The 20,580-nt window shown below is 36.0% G+C and overlaps 1 pseudogene; it reads left to right on the plus strand.

Moving 5' to 3' along the window:
* Positions 1-3,697: 3,697 nt before the first annotated feature.
* LOC146724566 (uncharacterized) lies at positions 3,698-5,366 on the plus strand (annotated as a pseudogene).
* The last annotated feature ends 15,214 nt before the right edge of the window (positions 5,367-20,580 follow it).

Consider the following 20,580-nt stretch of genomic DNA (forward strand, 5'->3'; position numbering starts at 1 on the left):
CACTAGTTAAGAGGTTGTCTTTTTTACTCAACATTGGAATAAAAAATATAACCTCTGAACTAGTGCAACCAGTTTAGTCAAAACAAATGTCCGATGTTTGTATGTACATACAACAGGAATGTTTTAATAAATTTATACACACATTGGAGCATATAGAAAATGTAAATATATTCCGATATGTGCGTAAAATTTTGTTAAACCATTCATGTTGCCGTATAATGAGAACATATTATAAATTAATAAATTGGAAATCTACTTACTTCTTGAATTTTTGTGCTCTTTTCTTTAGTATTCGGCGTTTTCTTTTCTTTATCTTTACTCATTTTAAATAAATATAATATCACTGCGAGCTTGCAAGACGGGCAGTATACTATATCGAAATTGACAAAAGTGCCGACGTTTTCTTGTCTCATTAACCGCAGACCGGCATCTATTGTATACTCGTCTTGCAAGCTCGCACGCAGTGATATTATATTTATTTAAAATGAGTCAAGATAAAGAAAAGAAAACGCCGAATGCTAAAGAAAAGAACAAAGTGATTCAAGAAGTAAGTAGATTTCTATTTTATTAATTATAATTCGTTCCTTTATATTATATGTTCTTATCACATGACAACATGAATGGTTTAACACAATTTTACGCACATATCGAAATATATTTGTATTTTCTATATGCTCCAATGTGTGCATAAATTTATTAAAACATTCCTGTTGTTGTGTGTACATATAAACATATCAGATCTATTTGTTTTGATTGAACTGGTTGCAGTAGTTTACAGGTTACATTTTTCTTTCCAATGTTAAAAAAGACAACATTTGAACTAATGCAGCCAATTCATGAACAGATTTGTATAGAGATTCATAGAATTATTTATTTCATTATTATTTTTACTTTTTTAGGGTGACGATGACTACAATCTTATTATGATTGAAAACGAAATATTAAAAATTGAAGTGCAGCAATTGGAGCGTCAGTTGGCTGCTAAAAGACAAATTGCTCAAGCAGAGGTTCCATTAGCTGCACAGGCAGAAGTTCTACCAGCTACTCAGGCAGAGGTTCCACCAGCTGCTCCGCAATCTCAATGTACACCAACGCCTGCAGTGGTGGCTAATATTGTTAACCCCCCACAAGAAAATGCTTTCTGTAAGTACAAAAAATTATATATACAAATATATTATATAAAAAGATAGAAATATATACATACATATTTACATAAAAATTTTGTTACAGTAAAATATAAAACTAATCGATGGTCAACAACAGGAAACCGACGGGGACGCGGACGCGGACGCGGACGCGGACGAGGAAAAACAATATATATATTTATGTAAAATTTATATAGCTGCTATATAACATGTAATTAATGTGAATGTTACATGTAATAACATATGTTACATTGTAATTGTATTATAATTACATTCCAGATAGCACTGTAACTCATCGATAGATATTGTAGGATGTTCAAAGTAATCTTTCGATAAGTTACTGTGCTATCTGGAATATAATTATATAATATAACTACAATGTAACATATGTTATATTACAAAATGTTACTTTTATAATTGGAAAATTATAACTAATGTGTGTAACATGTAACATTCACGTTAGTTACACATGTTATATAGCAGTATTTTGTAAATTGTTTTTGTAATACCAACCAAAATAAATATTTAAAAAATTTAATTTATGTTTTTTAATATATATATTTATTAATACAATTATCTTTATTTATCATATAATATAATTATTTATTATAACATGATTACATTTATTTATTTATATAGCTGCTATATAACATGTTTAACTGACGTGAATGTTACATGTTAAGGACACATTAGTTATAATTTCATATTTATAAAAGTAACATTTTGTAATATAACATATGTTACATTATAGTTATATTACAATAATTATATTCCAGATAACATAATAACTTATCGAAAGATTATTTTCAGCATCCTACTATATCTATCGATGAGTTACAATGATATCTGAGATGTAATTACAATACAACTACAATGTAACATATGTTATGATACAAAAATTACATATATAAATGAGAAATTACTATTAATGTGTACTTTACATGTAACATTCACGTTAACTGCACGTTATATAGCAGCTATATATATTTTACATGTTAATATATATAGAATTTCCTCGTCCGTGTCCGCGGCCACGTCCGCGTCCGCGGTTACTTCCGCGTCCTCGACCACGTCCCCGTCGGTTTCCTGCCCGTGACCATCGAGCAGTTTTATATATTACGGTAACAAAATTTATATATAAATATTTATGTATATATTTCAATCTTTCTATATAATATATTTGTTTAATTAATTTTTTATACTTACGTAAAGCATTCTTTTTGGGGGGGTTAAGGATATTAGCCACTACTGCAGGCTGTTGAGGTTGCGGAGCAGCTAATGGAATTTCTGCATCAGCAGCTGGTGGAGCTTCTGCCTGAGTAGCTTGTGGAACCTCTGCCTGTGCCACTGGTGGAATCTCTGCCTGTGCAGCTTGTTTTGCAGCAGCCAACTGACGCTGCAATTCCTGCATTTTAATTTTTAATTTTTGGTTTTCAGTCACGATGAGATTGTAGTCATCGTCACACTAAAAAAATAAAAATGAAATTAATAATTTTGTGAATCTCTATAAATCTGTTCATGAACTGGCTGCACTAGTTAAGAGGTTGTCTTTTTTACTCAACATTGGAATAAAAAATATAACCTCTGAACTAGTGCAACCAGTTTAGTCAAAACAAATGTCCGATGTTTGTATGTACATACAACAGGAATGTTTTAATAAATTTATACACACATTGGAGCATATAGAAAATGTAAATATATTCCGATATGCGCGTAAAATTTTGTTAAACCATTCATGTTGCCGTTTCATCTCTCTCTAGGTATAATTATTGATGATGCTTAAGAAAATAGGGAAAAAGACTAGTTTTTTAAACAGAATAGGTAACTTCGTGTCAGTCTACACTAGATGTATTGTATATAAGTCCATAATGGCGCCTCATTTTCGAGTATTGTGCCACTCTATTAGTCGGGATGGGAGAAACGCAGTTGAATAAACTGCAGGTAGCTCAAAACCGTGCCATGAGAGTCATATTGCAATGTAATAGATATACCAAAGTTGAGGACATGCTGCAGGCGCTGCAGTTTATGTCCGTAAGGCAACGATTATATTATAATATAGGTGTATTTATTTTTAAAATACTAAATAACATGGCATCGGTGGCCTTAAGTAATAAAATAGAAATAGTGGGAAAAGAATGTGATAGACAAACGAGGCAGGCCGGAAACATAGTACTAACATTACGTAAAACGAGAAGTGCGCAAAAAAGCCTGTTTTACGAAGGAATAAAAATGTATAATGCGTTACCCACCGAGATAAAACAATGTGAAGAATTAATATTATATAAGAGGCTGTTAAAAGAATATGTGTTAAATAATGTATAGTAATTATGTATATGTAATAGCTGTGAAAGCTAATAAAGATCAATCAATCAATCTCCGTCTCTCTCTCCGTCTCTCCCCCCCTCTCTCTCCCCCCCCTCTCTTTCTTTCTCTCCCCGTCTCTCTCCCCGTCTCTCTCTCCGTCTCTCTCACTGTCTCTCTCTCTCCGTCTCTCTCTTCGTCTCTCTCTCCGTCTCTCTCCGTCTCTCTCTCTCTCTCTTTCTGAAGTGGAGAAGACGTGTGTCACATCGCTCCGTCAAAATACTGAGTTTTCACCGGTAAACAGTGGAAAAGAAGTATAATAAGTTATTCAAGTTACGCTGCCATAAAAAGGGGATAGCTATGAAAGTTATCTAGCCGGGATATGGCGATCTGTGACTGTGAGCAGTGAATTTATTCTTCGGGACATTGAAGTCTCGTAAGACAAGTAGACATTATACGTGGACACAATAGTGCTGACGTGTGAAAGTGGATCACAGGTGAGTGATCGATTAGGCTGATATTAGCGGTTTCGGCCGGTAATTATCGGCATGGACGATGAATATGCAGAGTATCGATGCTCGGCATGTAGGAAGGCAATAAAGAATAAAGTCGTCAAATGCAAAACTTGTATAAATAAGCTTTTTTACCATCCAGGATGTGTAATTAAGCATAAAATTCTGGACAGTAGACAAGAATTAGTGCCGTGTAAAGGCCCATTTGAGGAGTTTTTGATTGATAGTGGGAAAGAAACAAACATGAAGAAAGCGACGCCAACGGCAGGAAGAGATAGGACATCGTCTACAGGATCCGTGGGATCTGCAGGATCGTTCACAAGTAAAGGATCAGGCATTGATGTAAAAGTAGACTGGATCATAAAAACTGTAAAGGAAATAAAAAATGAAACAGCCTGTAAAAATGAAATCAAACTAATGATTAAAGAAGTAGTTCAAGAATAATTAGTAAATGTTAAGCAAGAACTGGAAAACTTGAAGAAAATGATACAGGGAGTAGCATGTGTATCAAAGGAAGGATCGCAGATAAGCTACAGTGAAGCGGTTAAAGGGAAGAAGAAAGAAAACGTTATAATTGTCAAGCCGAAAATGCAGCAAGAGAGTGAAGCCACTAAAAAATTGATAAAAGAAAAGGTGGATATTAAGAGTATGGCTATGGGAATAACGAAATTAAGGAAAGGTAGCAAGGGAACAGTGATCATGGGTTGTGAAACCGGCGAGGAGGTGAAAAAATTGAAGGAGACAGTTCAAGCTAAGCTGGGAGAAAATTATAAAGTGATAGAGTCGCCTCAATCAAAACCAAAGATAAAAATTATTAATATAGGTGTAGAAGAGATGAAATTAGATGATAATGAACTTATAAATACGATAAAGATGCAGAATAAAATAGATACAGCAAATATGCGAATTGTGAAGAGAATGATCAAAGAAAGGAGAAATAATCAATCTGAAAGAAAAGGAAATGAAGAAGGGTCAATAATAATAGAAGCAGATGAAGAGACACATGAGATGATATTGAAGAAAGGAAAGCTAAGTGTAGGATGGAAGAAGTGTCCTGTATTTAATCACATCAATGTTAAAAAATGTTTCAAATGCTGGAGATATTATCATATTGCAAAAAATTGTACGCGAGAGGAAGCATGCTATAAATGTGCAGGAAGTCATAACTCGCGTGATTGTACAGCGACAAAGAAGAAATGTGTGAATTGTATGTTCAAAAATCGAACATACAATCTGAATATAAGCGATGACCATGACGCCCTTAGTCCGGAATGTCCGACCTTTAAGAGGGCGCTACGGGAGGAGAAGAGGAGCGCAGGCTGGGAGGACGCTAAATAGCAACCACAGGAAGAAGCGGAGATAATACTATATACAAATGCGCAAAGTTTAATTGCGCACAGAGATGAGATACAACATCAGATTGTAACGGCGTGGCCGTTACTAACGCCTCGCGGGCCGATCACCCGCCCGCCACTTGAGGCTATGGCGCCTAAGGCGCCCCTAAACACAAAAACACAAGCGATACACGGGTCACCCTACCCCAGGGGGCGCCCCACTACAACCCCCAGAGGCGCCCCACTACGACGCCGGCGTTACCCCCACCACAACCTCGATGTAGAGTGGGGGAACCGCCGGCAGGGTATATAAGCCGGCTCGACGGATGAGCCGGCACCAGTCCTGTTCCGGACCTCCTAGCCAGGCAACGGGCTTCTTGTTGTTACGCCGGGTTTCTCGGTTTCTGGCCTCCTACCTTTAGTATCGGGCAACGGGTTTCTCGTTGTTACGCCGGGTTTCCCGGTTTCCGGTCTCTTCCTGATATACACCGGGTGACGGGTTTCTCGTCATTACGCCGGGTTTCCCGGTTTCCGGTTTCTTCCTGCTATAGGCTATACGCCTCCGTACACCGTATCTCTAAGTTATACCGGGTAATTTGTAAATCTTTTCCGGACACCGCTACAGGCTATACGCCTCCTTATTTTGTTTATACCGAGTAGTCAATAAGTTTCTCTATTTAGGGCTTTATGCCAACAAACATTTCGTTTATACCGAGTAGTCAATAAGTTTCTCTATTTAGGCTTTATGCCAACAATCATTTTGTTTACTTGTTTCTTTTTGAATAAACCAAAGCATTGTTAATAAGGAATAAGCGAGTCTGAATCTCCCCCTTCCTCCCGAATCCTGGAACCGGCGAGCCGATCCGCGGCGTCGGGAAAGGTGAACCGTTACAAGATCATGAAGAAAATAAATCCTGCGTTCTTAGCATTATCGGAGACCAGAGTGACTGAGGATATCGAAGACAGTGAAGTGAACGTTCCGGGTTATAGTATAGTTAGATGCAATGCTGAGAATTGGAATACGGGAGGAGTCATTTTATACGTTAGAAGCGATATTAAATATGAGATAGTATTAGAGGAAAAAAAAAATTAGAATCGAATTGTTGGTGTGTTGCGGTAGAAGTAAAAGATAAATTATATAAAGGAGTGATAATGGTAATATATCACTCACCGAGCGCATCGCACGGAGATTTCTTGAGATTTTTCGAGGATATAGTAGAAGAGTTAATAAAGGGAGAATGCATGGTAATAGGAGATTTTAATATAGATCTTATGAGAGATTCGTTTTATGCGAATAAACTGCAAACGACAATGCTAAGCTTAGGTATGAAACAATATGTTAACGAACCGACGAGAATTACGAAAGACAGTCAGACAATTATAGATTTGATCTTCGCTAATAATAATAAAATAGTACAGGTAATTCATGAACCTAAAATTACGGATCACGCGTGGCTGAAAGTTGAGCTGAGTGTTAGTAAAACTGAAAGTAAATATAGAGAATTTAGTGCTAGGAATTATAAAGAGTTTGATGAAAATAAATTTGCTATATTAGTGAAAAATAAATTACAAGAAAGCCAGGAATGTCAGTGTGAATGTATGGGTGTCAGTGAGAGGGCGAAAAAACTTGTCGATAGTATAGTGGGTGCGTTAGATGTAATGGCGCCGAGGAAAAAATTTAAAATTCCGAAAGTTTGGGAAGGGAAGAAATGGTTTTCAGACGAAATAAGAGAGGCTGCGGATAGAAGGAATAAGGCATATAGAAGAGCATTGTATGACGATACCGAACAAAATTGGTCGCAGTATAAAATTGAAAGAAATACAGTATTAAAATTAATTAGGGAGAAGAAAAAAGAATATTATGAAAATATGATAGATCTTAATAAAGAAAATCCTACGTCTATGTGGAAAACCTTGAAAGAAATAATTAGAGGCGAGCCAGTAGGCATAAAAGAAGTAGGAAATATAGATTTTGAAATTTTAGGCGATATCGAAGAGTGCAATATAGCTGATAAATTTAATTTATATTATATACAAAGTATTAATAGTATAATAAACTCTATAAAGGTCGTTAGATCCGGTGATATAATCGAACATTGGATGAATATAAATAAGAAAATTATTTATATTATCGAAAATAAAGGATTTATGGAAAATTTCGTGACTATTAAACTAGAGCAGTTAGAAAAAATTGTTATGGGATTGCCGAAAAAGAAAGGTACGGAAGAGGGAATAACTAGCAATATATTGAGGACAACTTTTTCTGTAATAAAAGAGGAATTTGCGAATATAATAAACAATTCTTTAAGAGAAGGTCTCTGTCCGGAAGGTTGGAAAACCTCTACGATAATACCGATTCCAAAGATAGATAAAGCGAAAAAAGCGAGCGATTATAGGCCTATAAATATGTTACCAATATTTGAGAAAGTGTTAGAATTAGTAGTAAAAGAACAACTTGAAATGTATTTGGAAACTAACGATATTATAACAGAACATCAGTCGGGGTTTAGAAAATATTACCCGTGTGAAACAGTGATTCAAACTGTCATTGACGAATGGAAATTAATAGTAAGCGAAGGAAAAATGGTAGGTGTAATTTTCATGGATCTTAAGAGAGCGTTTGAAACAATAGACACAGAAAGATTATTAGGAAAAATGTATTATTATGGAATTAGAGGAATGGCCTTAGAATGGTTCAAATCATATTTAAATAATAGGAAACAGCAAGTGCGTTTCAATCATACATGGTCTAAATTATTGACAACAGAATACGGAGTGCCACAAGGCTCGGTACTAGGACCTTTACTATTTATAATATATATAAATGATATAATCGAAGGCTGTCCAGAAGGGTGCAATATAAAAATGTTTGCAGACGACACGCTTATATACGTAAGTGGAGAAAGTAGCACGGATATAGAGATAAAATTGAACACGGCTTTTAATATAATCGAACGTTGGATGAATATAAATAAGTTAAAAATGAATGCAAGTAAAACGAAGTATATGATAGAAGTATTCGAAAAGAATTGAGAGGTAATACTATTTTGAAATGTCTGGACGGAATTGAAATAGAGCGTGTAGAGACTATGAAATATCTAGGTATAATTATCGATGACAGACTTCGATTTCAAGATCACTGTGATTATATGTTAAAGAAAATAGGTAAAAAAACGAGTTTCTTAAATAGAGTAGGTAATTACATATCAGTGTATACTAGATGCATTATATATAAGACAATCATAGCTCCTCATTTTGAGTATTGCGCGACGATATTAATAGGCATGGGGGAGACGCAGATAACCCAACTGCAGAAGGTACAAAACAGAGCTATGAGGATAATACTTCAATGTGATAGATACACCAAAGTGGAAGACATGCTAGAGGCGTTGCAATTTATGTCAGTAAGACAAAGATTACAATATAATATATGTATATTTATTTTCAAGATATTGAATAACCTGTTACCAATTCAGTTAAGAGATAAGTTACAAATAGTAGGGAACGAATGCGATAGGGAAACAAGACAAGCGGGTAATATCGAAATTCAATTTCGAAAAACAAGGAGTGCATAGAAAAGTTTGTTTTATGAAGGAAGTATATTGTATAACGTCCTGCCAGTAGAAATTAAAACTTGCGATAGGCCCGAATTATTTAAAAGAAGATTAAAAGCGCATATCTTACATATGTAAATGTTAAACTGTATAAGAAAATAGCTGAGAAAGCTAAATAAAAGCTCATCAATCAATCTCCCTTTCTCTCTCCCTTTCTCTCTCCCTCTCTCTCTCTTTCTTTTTTTCCCTCTCTCTCCCCCTCCTTCTCTTTCGCTTTTTTTTACTCTTTCCTGCTCTCTCTTGCTCTCTCTTTTACTTTTGCTTTCTTTCGTGTTTCCTCTCGCCTTCTCTCGCTCTATCCCGCTTTCCCTCTCGTTCTTTCTCGCTCTTTCCCGGTGTCTTTCGCCCTCTCTCTCGCTCTCTATCTCTCTCTTTCTCTCTCTCTCCCCCTCTCTCTCTTCTTCTCTTTCTCCCTCTCCCTCCCCCTCCCTCTCTTCGCTTTTTCTCGCTCTTTCCTGCTCTCTCTTGCTCTCTGTTTTACTTTCGCTTTCTTTCGTGTTCCCTCTCGCCCTCTCTCGCTCTTTCTCGCTTTATCCCGCTTTTTCTCGTTCTTTCTCGCTCTCTCCTGGTGTCTCTCGCCCCCCCTTTCTCTCTCTTTTTCTCTTTCTCTCTTTCTTTCTCTCTTTTTCTCCCTCTTCCTCTCTCTCTCCTTCTCCCTCTCTCTCTTCCTCTCTCCCTCTCCCCCCTCTCTCTCTTTCGCTTTTTCTCGCTCTTTCCTGCTCTCTCTTGCTCTTTCTTTCATTTTCGCTTTCTTTCGTGTTCCCTTTCGCCCTCTCTCGCTCTTTCTTGCTCTATCCCGCTTTCCCTCGTTCTTTCTTGCTCTCTCCCGGTGTCTCTCGTCCTCTCTCTCTCTCTCTTTTTCTCTCCCTCCTCCTTCCCCTCTCCCTCTCCCCCCTCTCTCTCTTTCTTTCGCTTTTTCTCGTTCTCTCCTGCTCTCTCTTGCTCTCTCTCTAACTTTCGCTTTTTTCTTCTCGCCCTCTCTCGCTTTTTCTCGCTCTATCTCGCTTTCCCTCGTTCTTTCTCGATCTCTCCCGGTGTCTCTCGCCCTCTCTCTCTTTCTCTCTCTCGCTTGCGCTCTCGCTCTCGCGCTTTTTCTCTGTCTCTCTCTCTCTCTCTCCCTCTCTCTCTCTCTTTCTCTCCCTCTTTCTCTCTCTATTCTTTTTAAATAATGTTAGTTAGAAAAAAGGAATTAATATTTTTGCGCAGGATCTTCAGGACTTTTCCAGGACACCTTCAAAAATTAGCGGCTTCTGAAGCGGTAATAAGTAAGTTAATTAATTAAATTATTCAAAAAGGTTGCTGTGCGCCTGTAAAAAAAGCCGCTGTGCGCCTGTAAAAAAGGCTGCTGTGCGCCTATACAGAGCTGCTGTGCGCCTGTAAAAACCGGCTGCTGTGCGCGGATACAGAGTTGCTGTGCGCCTGTAAAAAACGGTTGCTGTGCGCCGATACAGAGCTGTTGTGCGCCTGTAAAAAAGGCCGCTGTGCGCCTGTAAAAAAGGCTGCTGTGCGCCTATACAGAGCTACTGTGCGCCTGTAAAAACCGGCTGCTGTGCGCGGATACAGAGCTGCTGTGCGCCTGTAAAAAACGGTTGCTGTGCGCCAATACAGAGCTGCTGTGCGCCTGTAAAAAGAGGCTGCTGTGCGCTTGTAAAAACACAAACTGCTTGGCAATATCTAATGGCAATATACTGCGCGATTGAAAAGTGAAGCTACTGCGTACTTATAATAAAAAATTGACGTTTATAAAAACATATTCTGTTTACATTATATACATACAAAATGTCTGTTAAAATAAAGAAGCATATGATTCTATCGTCTAAAGAAAAAGATATAATTATTCAAGGTGAATGGTTAACTGACATGCATATGGAACATTTCGGTTGTCTTTTACAAAATTGTTCAGATTTTAGACCTGTCGAAACTTGGCGAGTGCAGTGTCTTGATACAATTCAACCTATGCCAATAGATAAAAAACATATACAAATATTGCATAGTTCATCGGGTCCATTCGATGGACATTGGGTATGCAGTTATTATGACACGAAAAATATATTTATTTATGATTCTTTAAATTCTAAGAAATTACATGAGCATCATAAGCAATTCTTATCAAGATTATTTCCAAAATATTTTGAAAAACGTTTTGTAAAATTTCCTACCGTTCAACGTCAACCAAATTGTAATGATTGTGGTGTTTTTGCAATAGCTTTTGCGATTTCATTATTATTTAATATTAAACCTGAAAAAGTAAGGTATGATCATAGTTTAATGCGTCTGCATTTGCTGAAAATTTTAGAAACAAATGTAATCGAGCATTTTCCACAAGATTTACAATATAATACTCAGAAAGTCTTTCCATTGGCAGTAATAAAATTTAAAGAAATTGATGCTGCTCGTGTACGTACGAAACGTCAATATGAGACATGTTGTGTGCCTCGGGAGAGACACTTAAGGGTCGCGCCAAATTGGGATGGGAATCCGGGGCGTCAGGACTTGTCGGGTGTTTGTAGAGAAATGCACTACACTTTTTGTATTAAAATTCTTTATTCAACTTCAACCACTTGGTCTTTATTTTATTTCACTATCAATACACTGAAGCTTTACGAGTGTGCGGCACTGACTTTATATTACTCCGCGTATCGCGCACAACTGCGAGTCGATGCTAAGTGCGCGCGCGGTTAGCGAGATCGTGGTTAGAGCGATTATTTGTGTCTGCGACTGAGCGAGCTGTCGCGTCTCTACTCTCTTTTTATATCGTTGTTTTTTGGAGTTTTCCCGATCGGAAGGGGTGCCTGGCAACAGGTTTCCCCGGTCGAGAATCTAGGTGCAAGCGAAGCAGATTCAAAGTCCTTCTGCTTTGCTTGCACGTTGACCAATTTCTGTTCCGCGTATATCTCGCATTGTATGCGTTTTTAACGCGGTCATTATCTGTCGTAATTCTGATTCCGCGTATACCTCGCATCGTATGCGTTTTTTAACGCGGTCAGTGTCTGTCGTAATTGCGGATGCAATACGAGTACCCATTTCTTAATATTAGTTAACTTTTAATAGTTATATCTATTGTATATCTTTGGGGGATATAACAGACACAACAAAAATTAAAATCGAAGGAAATTTACATTACTCAATCTAAAAAAGATTTGAATAATGTACAATTAGAAGAAATTAAAATGGAAAGAAACAAATATAATTTCGAAAATCAAGATAAAAAAGAACAAATTTTGTATTTACAAGAAAATCAAAATCTTGAAAATAATAGTGCTAATTTAAAAAATAATTTTGATAAAATGTCGCAGCAATATGCACAAGTTTTGGAGAATAAACGCGCCAAAAAGCGACACTTATATGCACAAGATTTAGAAAATAATCGTGATAAAAAGCGACAACGATATGCACAAGATTTAGAAAATAATCGTGATAAAAAGCGACAACGATATGCACAAGATTTAGAAAATAATCGTGATAAAAAGCGACAACAATATTCAAAAAATTTGAAAAATAAACAAGGTTTACAAAATAATTGTGTTAAAAATGAAAATCAACGTAATCAAGAATTTAAAATAAGCACAAAATCTGTATCTACAATAACAAAATTCAATTGTGCAAAAAAAGTTATTAAAAAATATAAAAAAATTGTATCGAAAAATTCTATAAAATTTCGTTATTCTTTAGAAATAATTATAAAAAATATTACAGAGAAACTCAATATTAAAGGTCATATTGAGAAACGACTAAAAGCCGAAAAAATCGTACGGTGGTGTATGCATATTAAGAACAATCATGTTCGCAATATATACAAATTGTTAGCTTTAATTAAAAAGAAATCAGAAGTAAGTTTGACACTTGTCGCTGAATGTTCTAAACTTGAAGAAAAAATAAATGTTTTATGTGGCGAATCTAGGCATACAGCCTCATCCGAAAATTATTTTATTGATTCCACATATCATCATGTAACTTCAAAAGAACCTTTGGATACGAAAAAAGAAATTCTAAATATATTACCGTTAATAAAAAATGTAACTTCATCAAATTCTTTGGTAATAGATACGAAAGGACGAGTTATGAATATATTACCGTTACAAGAAGAATCATTAACAAAATCTTAGTTGTGCAAAACTTCATGTAAAATTGATTTGTTTTTAATTGATCGTTATCAAAAGTTTCTGCAAACTATAGATAACTGTACTTTAAAGAATGTACCAGAATTGATAAAAAATATTCATGAATGTACTATGAAAACCACAAATGAGAAATTGGGTCATACGCGTAGCTGTCATATTGATTTAACACTTTGTAAAGGAATGTTTCTTCCAGTTCAATTATTATCTCCTCATTTTCCAAAAGTAAGATATATTAAGCATTTAATTTATAAAATGACTGCTTTTTATCAAAAGATTGAAAATCTCGATAAAGCATTAATTCATGCTGATTTAAACGCATTGAATGAAATTGTGACTTGTGCACAAGAAACAACAGATATGTACAAACATCAACAGACAGATACAATTCTGAATGATGATGATATTTTTTCTAAATATCATGAAGCATTTAAAGCTTTAACTAAACGTTCTGAAGACACACCACGGCATATTTGCGTATCATGTGAAAGATTGTGTTATCAAAGAAGTTTGTTTAAAGTTAGTAATATTCAAGCACAAATAGACAATCAAATTTGGAGAGATTTAATGGCACATATTCAACAACACAAAATTAATGCAGAATATATATGTAATTATTGTGCAGGCAAATTTCGTAAAGGTCTATTACCTGCATATTGCATCTTGAATAATCTCATCACAAATGTTGTGCCCGAAATAATATTATCTCTTAACACATTTGAAAAAATTCTTATACAAAGAGCTAAAGCATTTCAAACTGTTCTTAAAATGGAAACTGTTATGAATAGAAAGTTGCCTCATAGGCAAATGATACAAAAAGTTAAAGGTAGAACGTTTCATTTACCACTTCCGTTACAGGAGACATTGAATAAATTATGTCATAATACTGATCCAATAAATATTAATCATGAATTATATATATTAGTTAGAGATGTTCCGACAAAATCAAAGATTATTATTTGTTGCCTAATACGTACGCAATGAAACGCACATTGTAATATTACATTAGCGTAACACGAAACGGCATCGTTATTGCAAAGGCCATATATTTTCCACGTAACTATACTTTCTGGTTCCTCACAATCATAATTCTGCACATCATCAATGATATTAGGGATAGCCCATCGACGATCGTACATTTTCACAACCTTTTTCTCGGACGGATTGATTTGTGGCAGTTCAGATTTGAATATAGATCTCAGTCGATTATATTCTACAATGGCTCTCGAGTTTGCTTTAACTGATGCTGGATTGAAATTTATCAAATGTAGGCCTTCCAATTTACTTACTCGTGACAAACCTACATAGGCTTAACCATCACTGAATACAGTCGTTCCTAAATCCATCATTGCATTGTTACATGTAATTCCTTGACTTTTGTGTATAGTTATTCCATAACTGAGAGACAATGGAAATTGTTTCCGATGTACCACTAATTTGTGGAATACTTCAAATTTAATATCTACTTTTGTTATTGCGATTTCTTTGTTATCCGAAATAACTATTTTGATGGAATCAATACGATTGCCGTCAGCAGAGCGATTAACTGCAACTACATTGCCTATCGTTCCATTGACAAGTCCCAAAGTTACGTCAATGTTTCGTCGAATCATCACTTTAGCGCCAATTTTAATCGCTATTACTCTTTCAATGCCAGCTGTTTCAGACATTTTATCATCTTTGTCTTCTAAAATTTTATGCACCTTTTTTTTCATTGCTGGAGCACAGTCGACATCATCTTCTGCTATTAGTAGAATTTCATCGTTGTCGATTTTATCGAGCATTACTGTGTTCAAAACCTTGCACAAATAACACGTGGGCAATAAAAAAATTGTATCAATCGGTAATTGATTCATATAAGTGCAAAGTTCATTCAATCTTTCGTCGCAACTACTTTCTTTAAAATTGATTTTTCTAGACTGAAGAACATTGATGTCAGAATCCGTTACTAAACCTATTCGTATTCTAGAAAGTATATCACGATATGTATTGTCGCATCTTTGTTGCATATTAATCAAAAGTTCGTCGTACTCGAACAATCTCCACAAATCACATCCACCCATGGTACCTAAATACTTCTGAATCTCTGATCGAGACATTTTAACAAACGAAAATTGTCCTTTTACAGGAGGAAGCTGCAACAAATCCCCAAACAGGAGAATGTGTTTTCTGCCAAAGAAACCATCATCTGTATCTGTCGTATCAAAGATTTCACATAATCGTAGATTGATAAACATAAGTGTCACATTTGAAATCATGGATACTTCATCGATTATAAATAATTTGACATTCTTTAACTTGTCTCTCAAAGTTTTCAAGACCATGTCTGACAATTGCGTATATTTTGGTGTAGATTCATGACTAACGGGTAGTTGAAACATTTTATGGATTGTCAAGCCATCGATATTGAATGCTGCGATACCCGTGGGAGCAGATATGGCAGTCGTTTTTTTCAAATTTATTCTGATCCAATGTTTAATCGTTTCAATTAAAAAACTTTTCCCTGTACCACCCTCGCCACTTACGTACAGTCGCAGAATCTGATTCTTATCTTGTAAAATTTGGCTCCATCAAAGACTCTTTTCTGGTCTTCGTTCAATTGCGACATCATTTGCGATAAATCAATCGGGTCGTCAATCTTACCAAAATCTTCCAGATCTTTCATCGCGTCGTCAGCTTCTATCGGATTACAATCCAGTTCATCGTCATCGGATTTGTCTCTGTCTGCTGTTTTCAGATCATTTTCGCGCTTCTCGATTAATTCAGCAACGTTCTCAAAAGCTTTCTGTATTTCTTCGAGCCTTTCGTGATATTTCATTGCCTTCGTTAAAACAGACTCTGAATTCTTAAAGGCATCCGTGTAAGTCTCGAATGTACCTTTGAGTTTACTCAAATCTCTCCATGGTTTGAACAGAAGAAGCAGCGAGTAAAAGTATTTTTCGGGCTCAGTTTTTATATTAAATCGATAATGGTTAATTAAATAACCCTTTTTTCGTTTTTTTAAAAATAAACCCGATGCCAGTTTGTAACACTTGACTTCGTCATTATTTGACATCTGTTTCGTAATTTCCCACAATCTGGCAAAATCGTACAAATTCAATGATTCTAATTCCTGAGGTCTATTTAGATAGTAATCATCGATGAGTGACGAACAGTAAATATTCGTAGAATTTTCATCGAGAGCTTTAATTTCATTAAATGTTTTAACTTTTCTATTTCTCACCTCATTAACATCGATCCATTTGACCACGGTATCATTATCCGTACCGTACAAGGGATTCCCTAATAGTGTATCCGCAGCTTCTAAAGCACCGCATTCTCTGTTATTTAATGAACGCATTGCAAAATTCCACAGTTTCGATGCCAAGAACTTATTCGAATCTATCACTTCAAAGTCTGTATTGCATTTTTCCGACTTTGTCGTGTATTTTGTTAAATATGAGTTTAAAAACTCTGATTTTTTTCTAATAAATTGTATGTCCATATTTCCCTCCCAGGCTAATTTGATAGCCGGTTTATAATCATTTATAAACCTTTCCGACTCCTTGCGAGGAAGATTGTACAATCTGCTCTTACTGCGTAAATTTTTTCTACCGACTATCGAAGTGATAACGTCTCTTAAAACGAAATTCTCAGTAACTGGCCGAGGAAAATCGAACCGACACTTTCTGTATATATTAGTTACCGTTTTTTTCGTACGCATGCAATACGAGTTATGTTTATGATTCTGATCACTTATTACCGTATCGTACAACGTTGGCGAAACATTTTCATCTGGAATTTCACACGTTACGTATTTTCGAATAAACGTAGCAACTTCTTCATCCGGCGATTTTTCTAATACTGGAGCATCTTTTATCCAAATCATACAATGCATGTGCTGAATACCTCTACTTTGATATTCCAGTCGCCAGAAGTAATGAATAACCTTTCCTATTGGATTATCGGACGAACAAATAAAATCAATCATGGCTTTGAATTTTATGCACATGAATCTAGAAGTACTTACAGGATCGTATGCGACTAGTTCGCTGATGCCTAACTTCTCTTTATCGGGATTCATATCTCGTAAATATTCACCCAAATCGGACCATTTCCATTCACTAGGACTCAAAGTCAAAAACCACGTCGCTGGACCGTAATGCAAAGTCATGCATTTTACATTATTGGACGGTTGTCGCCAAAATTGATCCGTATTTCTCAATTTTGCGAAAATACTCATTAAATTCGATTCGTAACCTTTCAATTCGTTCAAGTATCTACCAGCAGTGTATCTCTCTCGTGGGTTAGTAACCATCATCGTATAATAGATACCACTTTTCAACTGTCGGTAGTTAGCATCATTGAGAAGGAAAAACAGATACTGCAGATTCAACCTGAATCTACTATGTTTCGACATCAATCGTGTTCTAATAAATAAATATTCCGGCAATGCAAAGTTTCTATCTTCTCGTTGTCCATTGACACCATCAGGATATAAATCAGGGAAACACATGACATCCAGATATTTATAACGATTATCCATTGGAAAATCTTCAATTTTCATCATTTGATAAAGCTTCAATGCAGATTCGTTATCGATTCTTTTCGCGTGTATTGGGTATATTGTATACTGATCGTTAATATCCGAATCTTCAGTGATTTGTGTGAGGAAAGCCCTACGTTTTAAAACGATTTGATCATTATTATTTTTGTTTTCCTGTACATTGTACAAATTCAATGCTGGTAATTTCTCAACCACCTCATTTATTTCGTCATTGTCGCTTTCGTCATCGACAATCCGATATTCTGTTTCCTGCAACTTATCATTTAATAGATCATCAGATGACGCCGGAAGACGAATTTTCGAGTAATGAGGATTATTTTCTTTCAACCATTGTAAAGCCTTATACACTTTATTAATATCTACCAAATTTTCCCAAACTACTTTAGATTTCTTGGGTATACCTCGAACGAGAATGTGCAACTCGTGATTCAAATTTATAGGATCTTCCGGAGGACATACCTTATCCAATGTTTCTTGTAAAGGTAGAAGCAAATGAAATGTTCTACTTTTTACTTTGCGGATCATTTGTCTATGCGGTATATGTTTGTTCGAAACATTGCTCATCAATTGCACTACTTGAAAGCTGCTCATTCTCTTGATTAACATTTTTTCGTAATCATTGAAATCTGACAAAACATCTGGTAATGGTTTTACCGCAAGATTATTCAAAATGCAAGTAGAAGGCAACACGCCTTTTTGAAATTTATTCAAACAAAGCTTACAAACGAATTCAGTATTATTACTGTGTTCTGTTACGTTTGCTATCAGATCTTTCCAAAAAGGTCCGTCTATTGTTTTCCTCAGCTTCTCGAGCTTAGAAACGTCTCTTCTCAAGCATAATTTTTCGCAAGAGATGCAAGGGATACGTGGTAAATCCAACAATCGCTTTTTCATGACTTTAAATGCTTCGTAATTTTGCGAGAAAATCTTTTCCTCGTCCAAACAAACATCAGTTACATTTTTTGGATAAAATCTTGCTTTATTCTTAAAATCATTGGAAATTTCAACTAATTTATCCATATTGATGAATCTCAAAGATGAAAACAGTTGACAAAACTTATTATAATTGTCGATCAATTTGTAAACATTTCTTCGAATATTCCTCACAAAAGGAAAATGAGGTGATAAAGTGTTTATCGTTGCAATGTATGACTTGCAAAGATTCGGATTTGTATAGCATTCCGGAGGATGTCCTAATCTGCTACTTGTACGTGAAACGGAAAAATTTTTTAGCTGCGCCATGTATTTAACATTCATTATCTTTTTCAAAGTACCTTCTTCAAACAGTTCCAAAAATTTTACAAACTTTTCCATGAAAGTATCATTTATGTGGCATTTGTTCTCATCACAATGCCACATTTTTAACTTTTTACCATTGTTATCTATTAACGGCAAAACATTTATTACTCCGTGAGGAGAGGATTGTCTCATTATAAGTGGTTGCTCAAACTTTTTCCTTTGCTCGTAAGCAGTTTCATAAAAGTACGCTTCGGAAGACGAAATATGTTTGGATAAGCCACAAAGAGTTCTAAGTTGATCGCTTTTTGGATATTTCAAAGTCTTACATTCATTGAATCGCAATAACGCAGCTTCAGCAACGTTTTTCAAATATGAAAACATTTTTCTTGCTGCATTGAGGTACGATTTTTTTGCTATTACACACCACTTAAATATCTGTTCGGCTTCCAATCAAGCACATATTGTTGATTTATTAATTTTTCTCGACATCTGTTGAATATAAAACTCTGAATATTTTGGAAACTTAAAACACTTTTGCCAAGATCGAACGGTATTAAATTTTTCCTTCATTCTCTTGAACATTTTCCATCTTTGTACGATAGACTTCACGCTACGTTTTGCATTGCACCTCTTGTTGTACAATTTTTTTGAGTCGGGATATTTTTGTCTAAATTTTCGTTGGCGGTCTCTTTCACGGGCAGCATTTTTTAAATAATTTTTTCTTTTGACGTACCTTTTATTTTCTACATCTTTTTGGTATTTGCCCCGCTTTCTTTTACGTATTCCCTCAAGATCTTTTTTATATATATCACGCATTTTTTGACGCTTTGTTTCAGGATTCTTTTTCATGGGAGTTCACTCCCAATCAGGGTGAAAGAGGGTGAGAGGGAATGAAAGAGGGTAAGATAGAATGAAAGAGGGTGAAAGAGGACGAAAGAGGGTGAAAGAGGGCGAAAGAGGGTGAAAGAGGACGAAAGAGGGTGAAAGAGGGTGAGAGAGGACGAAAGAGGGTGAGGTAGGACGAAAGAGGGTGAAAGAGGACAAAAGAGGGTGAGAGGACGAAAGAGGGTGAAAGAGGACGAAAGAGGGTGAAAGAGGACGAAAGAGAGTGAAAGAGGACGAAAGGGGGTGAGAGGGAATGAAAGAGGGTGAAAGAGAGTGAGAGGGAATGAAAGAGGGTGAGAGAGGACGAAAGAGGGTTAAAGAGGCGAAAGATGGTGAAAGAGGACGAAAGAGGGTGAAAGAGGGCGAAAGAGGGTGAAAGAGGACGAAAGAGGATGAAAGAGGCGAAAGAGGGTGAAAGAGGACGAAAGAGGGTGAAAGAGGACGAAAGAGGGTGAAAGAGGGTGAGAGAGGACGAAAGAGGGTGAGAGAGGACGAAAGAGGGTGAAAGAGGCAAAAGAGGGGTGGGAGTGGGGGTAGGGGCGGGGGGCGGGATGTGAGAGGGAAAGGGGTGGGTGGAAGTTGAGGGAGGTGTGAGTGAAAGGTGAGAAGAGATTTATATATATATATAATCCTGATGACGTCAGCGGACGCGGACAGAGAAGAAGAAGAAGAAGAAGAAAAAGAAGACGACGTTACTTCATTTTTCATGAAAAACGTCACTTTTTGACCGCTTGTATCTCCAGAACGGCTTGACCGATTTTATTTTTTCTTGGTTCAAATTACTCGTGGCGATGCCGCCTTTCAGGTTATATTACGTGCAATTCAAAATTTTTTATATTTTAGTAGTTTTACACCCCCAAAAAATGGACTTTGATGGTGCAGGATA

Source organism: Nylanderia fulva, unplaced genomic scaffold (genome assembly GCF_048542155.1).
Source record: "Nylanderia fulva isolate GAGA-0341 unplaced genomic scaffold, ASM4854215v1 Scaffold126, whole genome shotgun sequence".
Classification (NCBI taxonomy): Eukaryota; Metazoa; Arthropoda; class Insecta; order Hymenoptera; family Formicidae; genus Nylanderia; species Nylanderia fulva.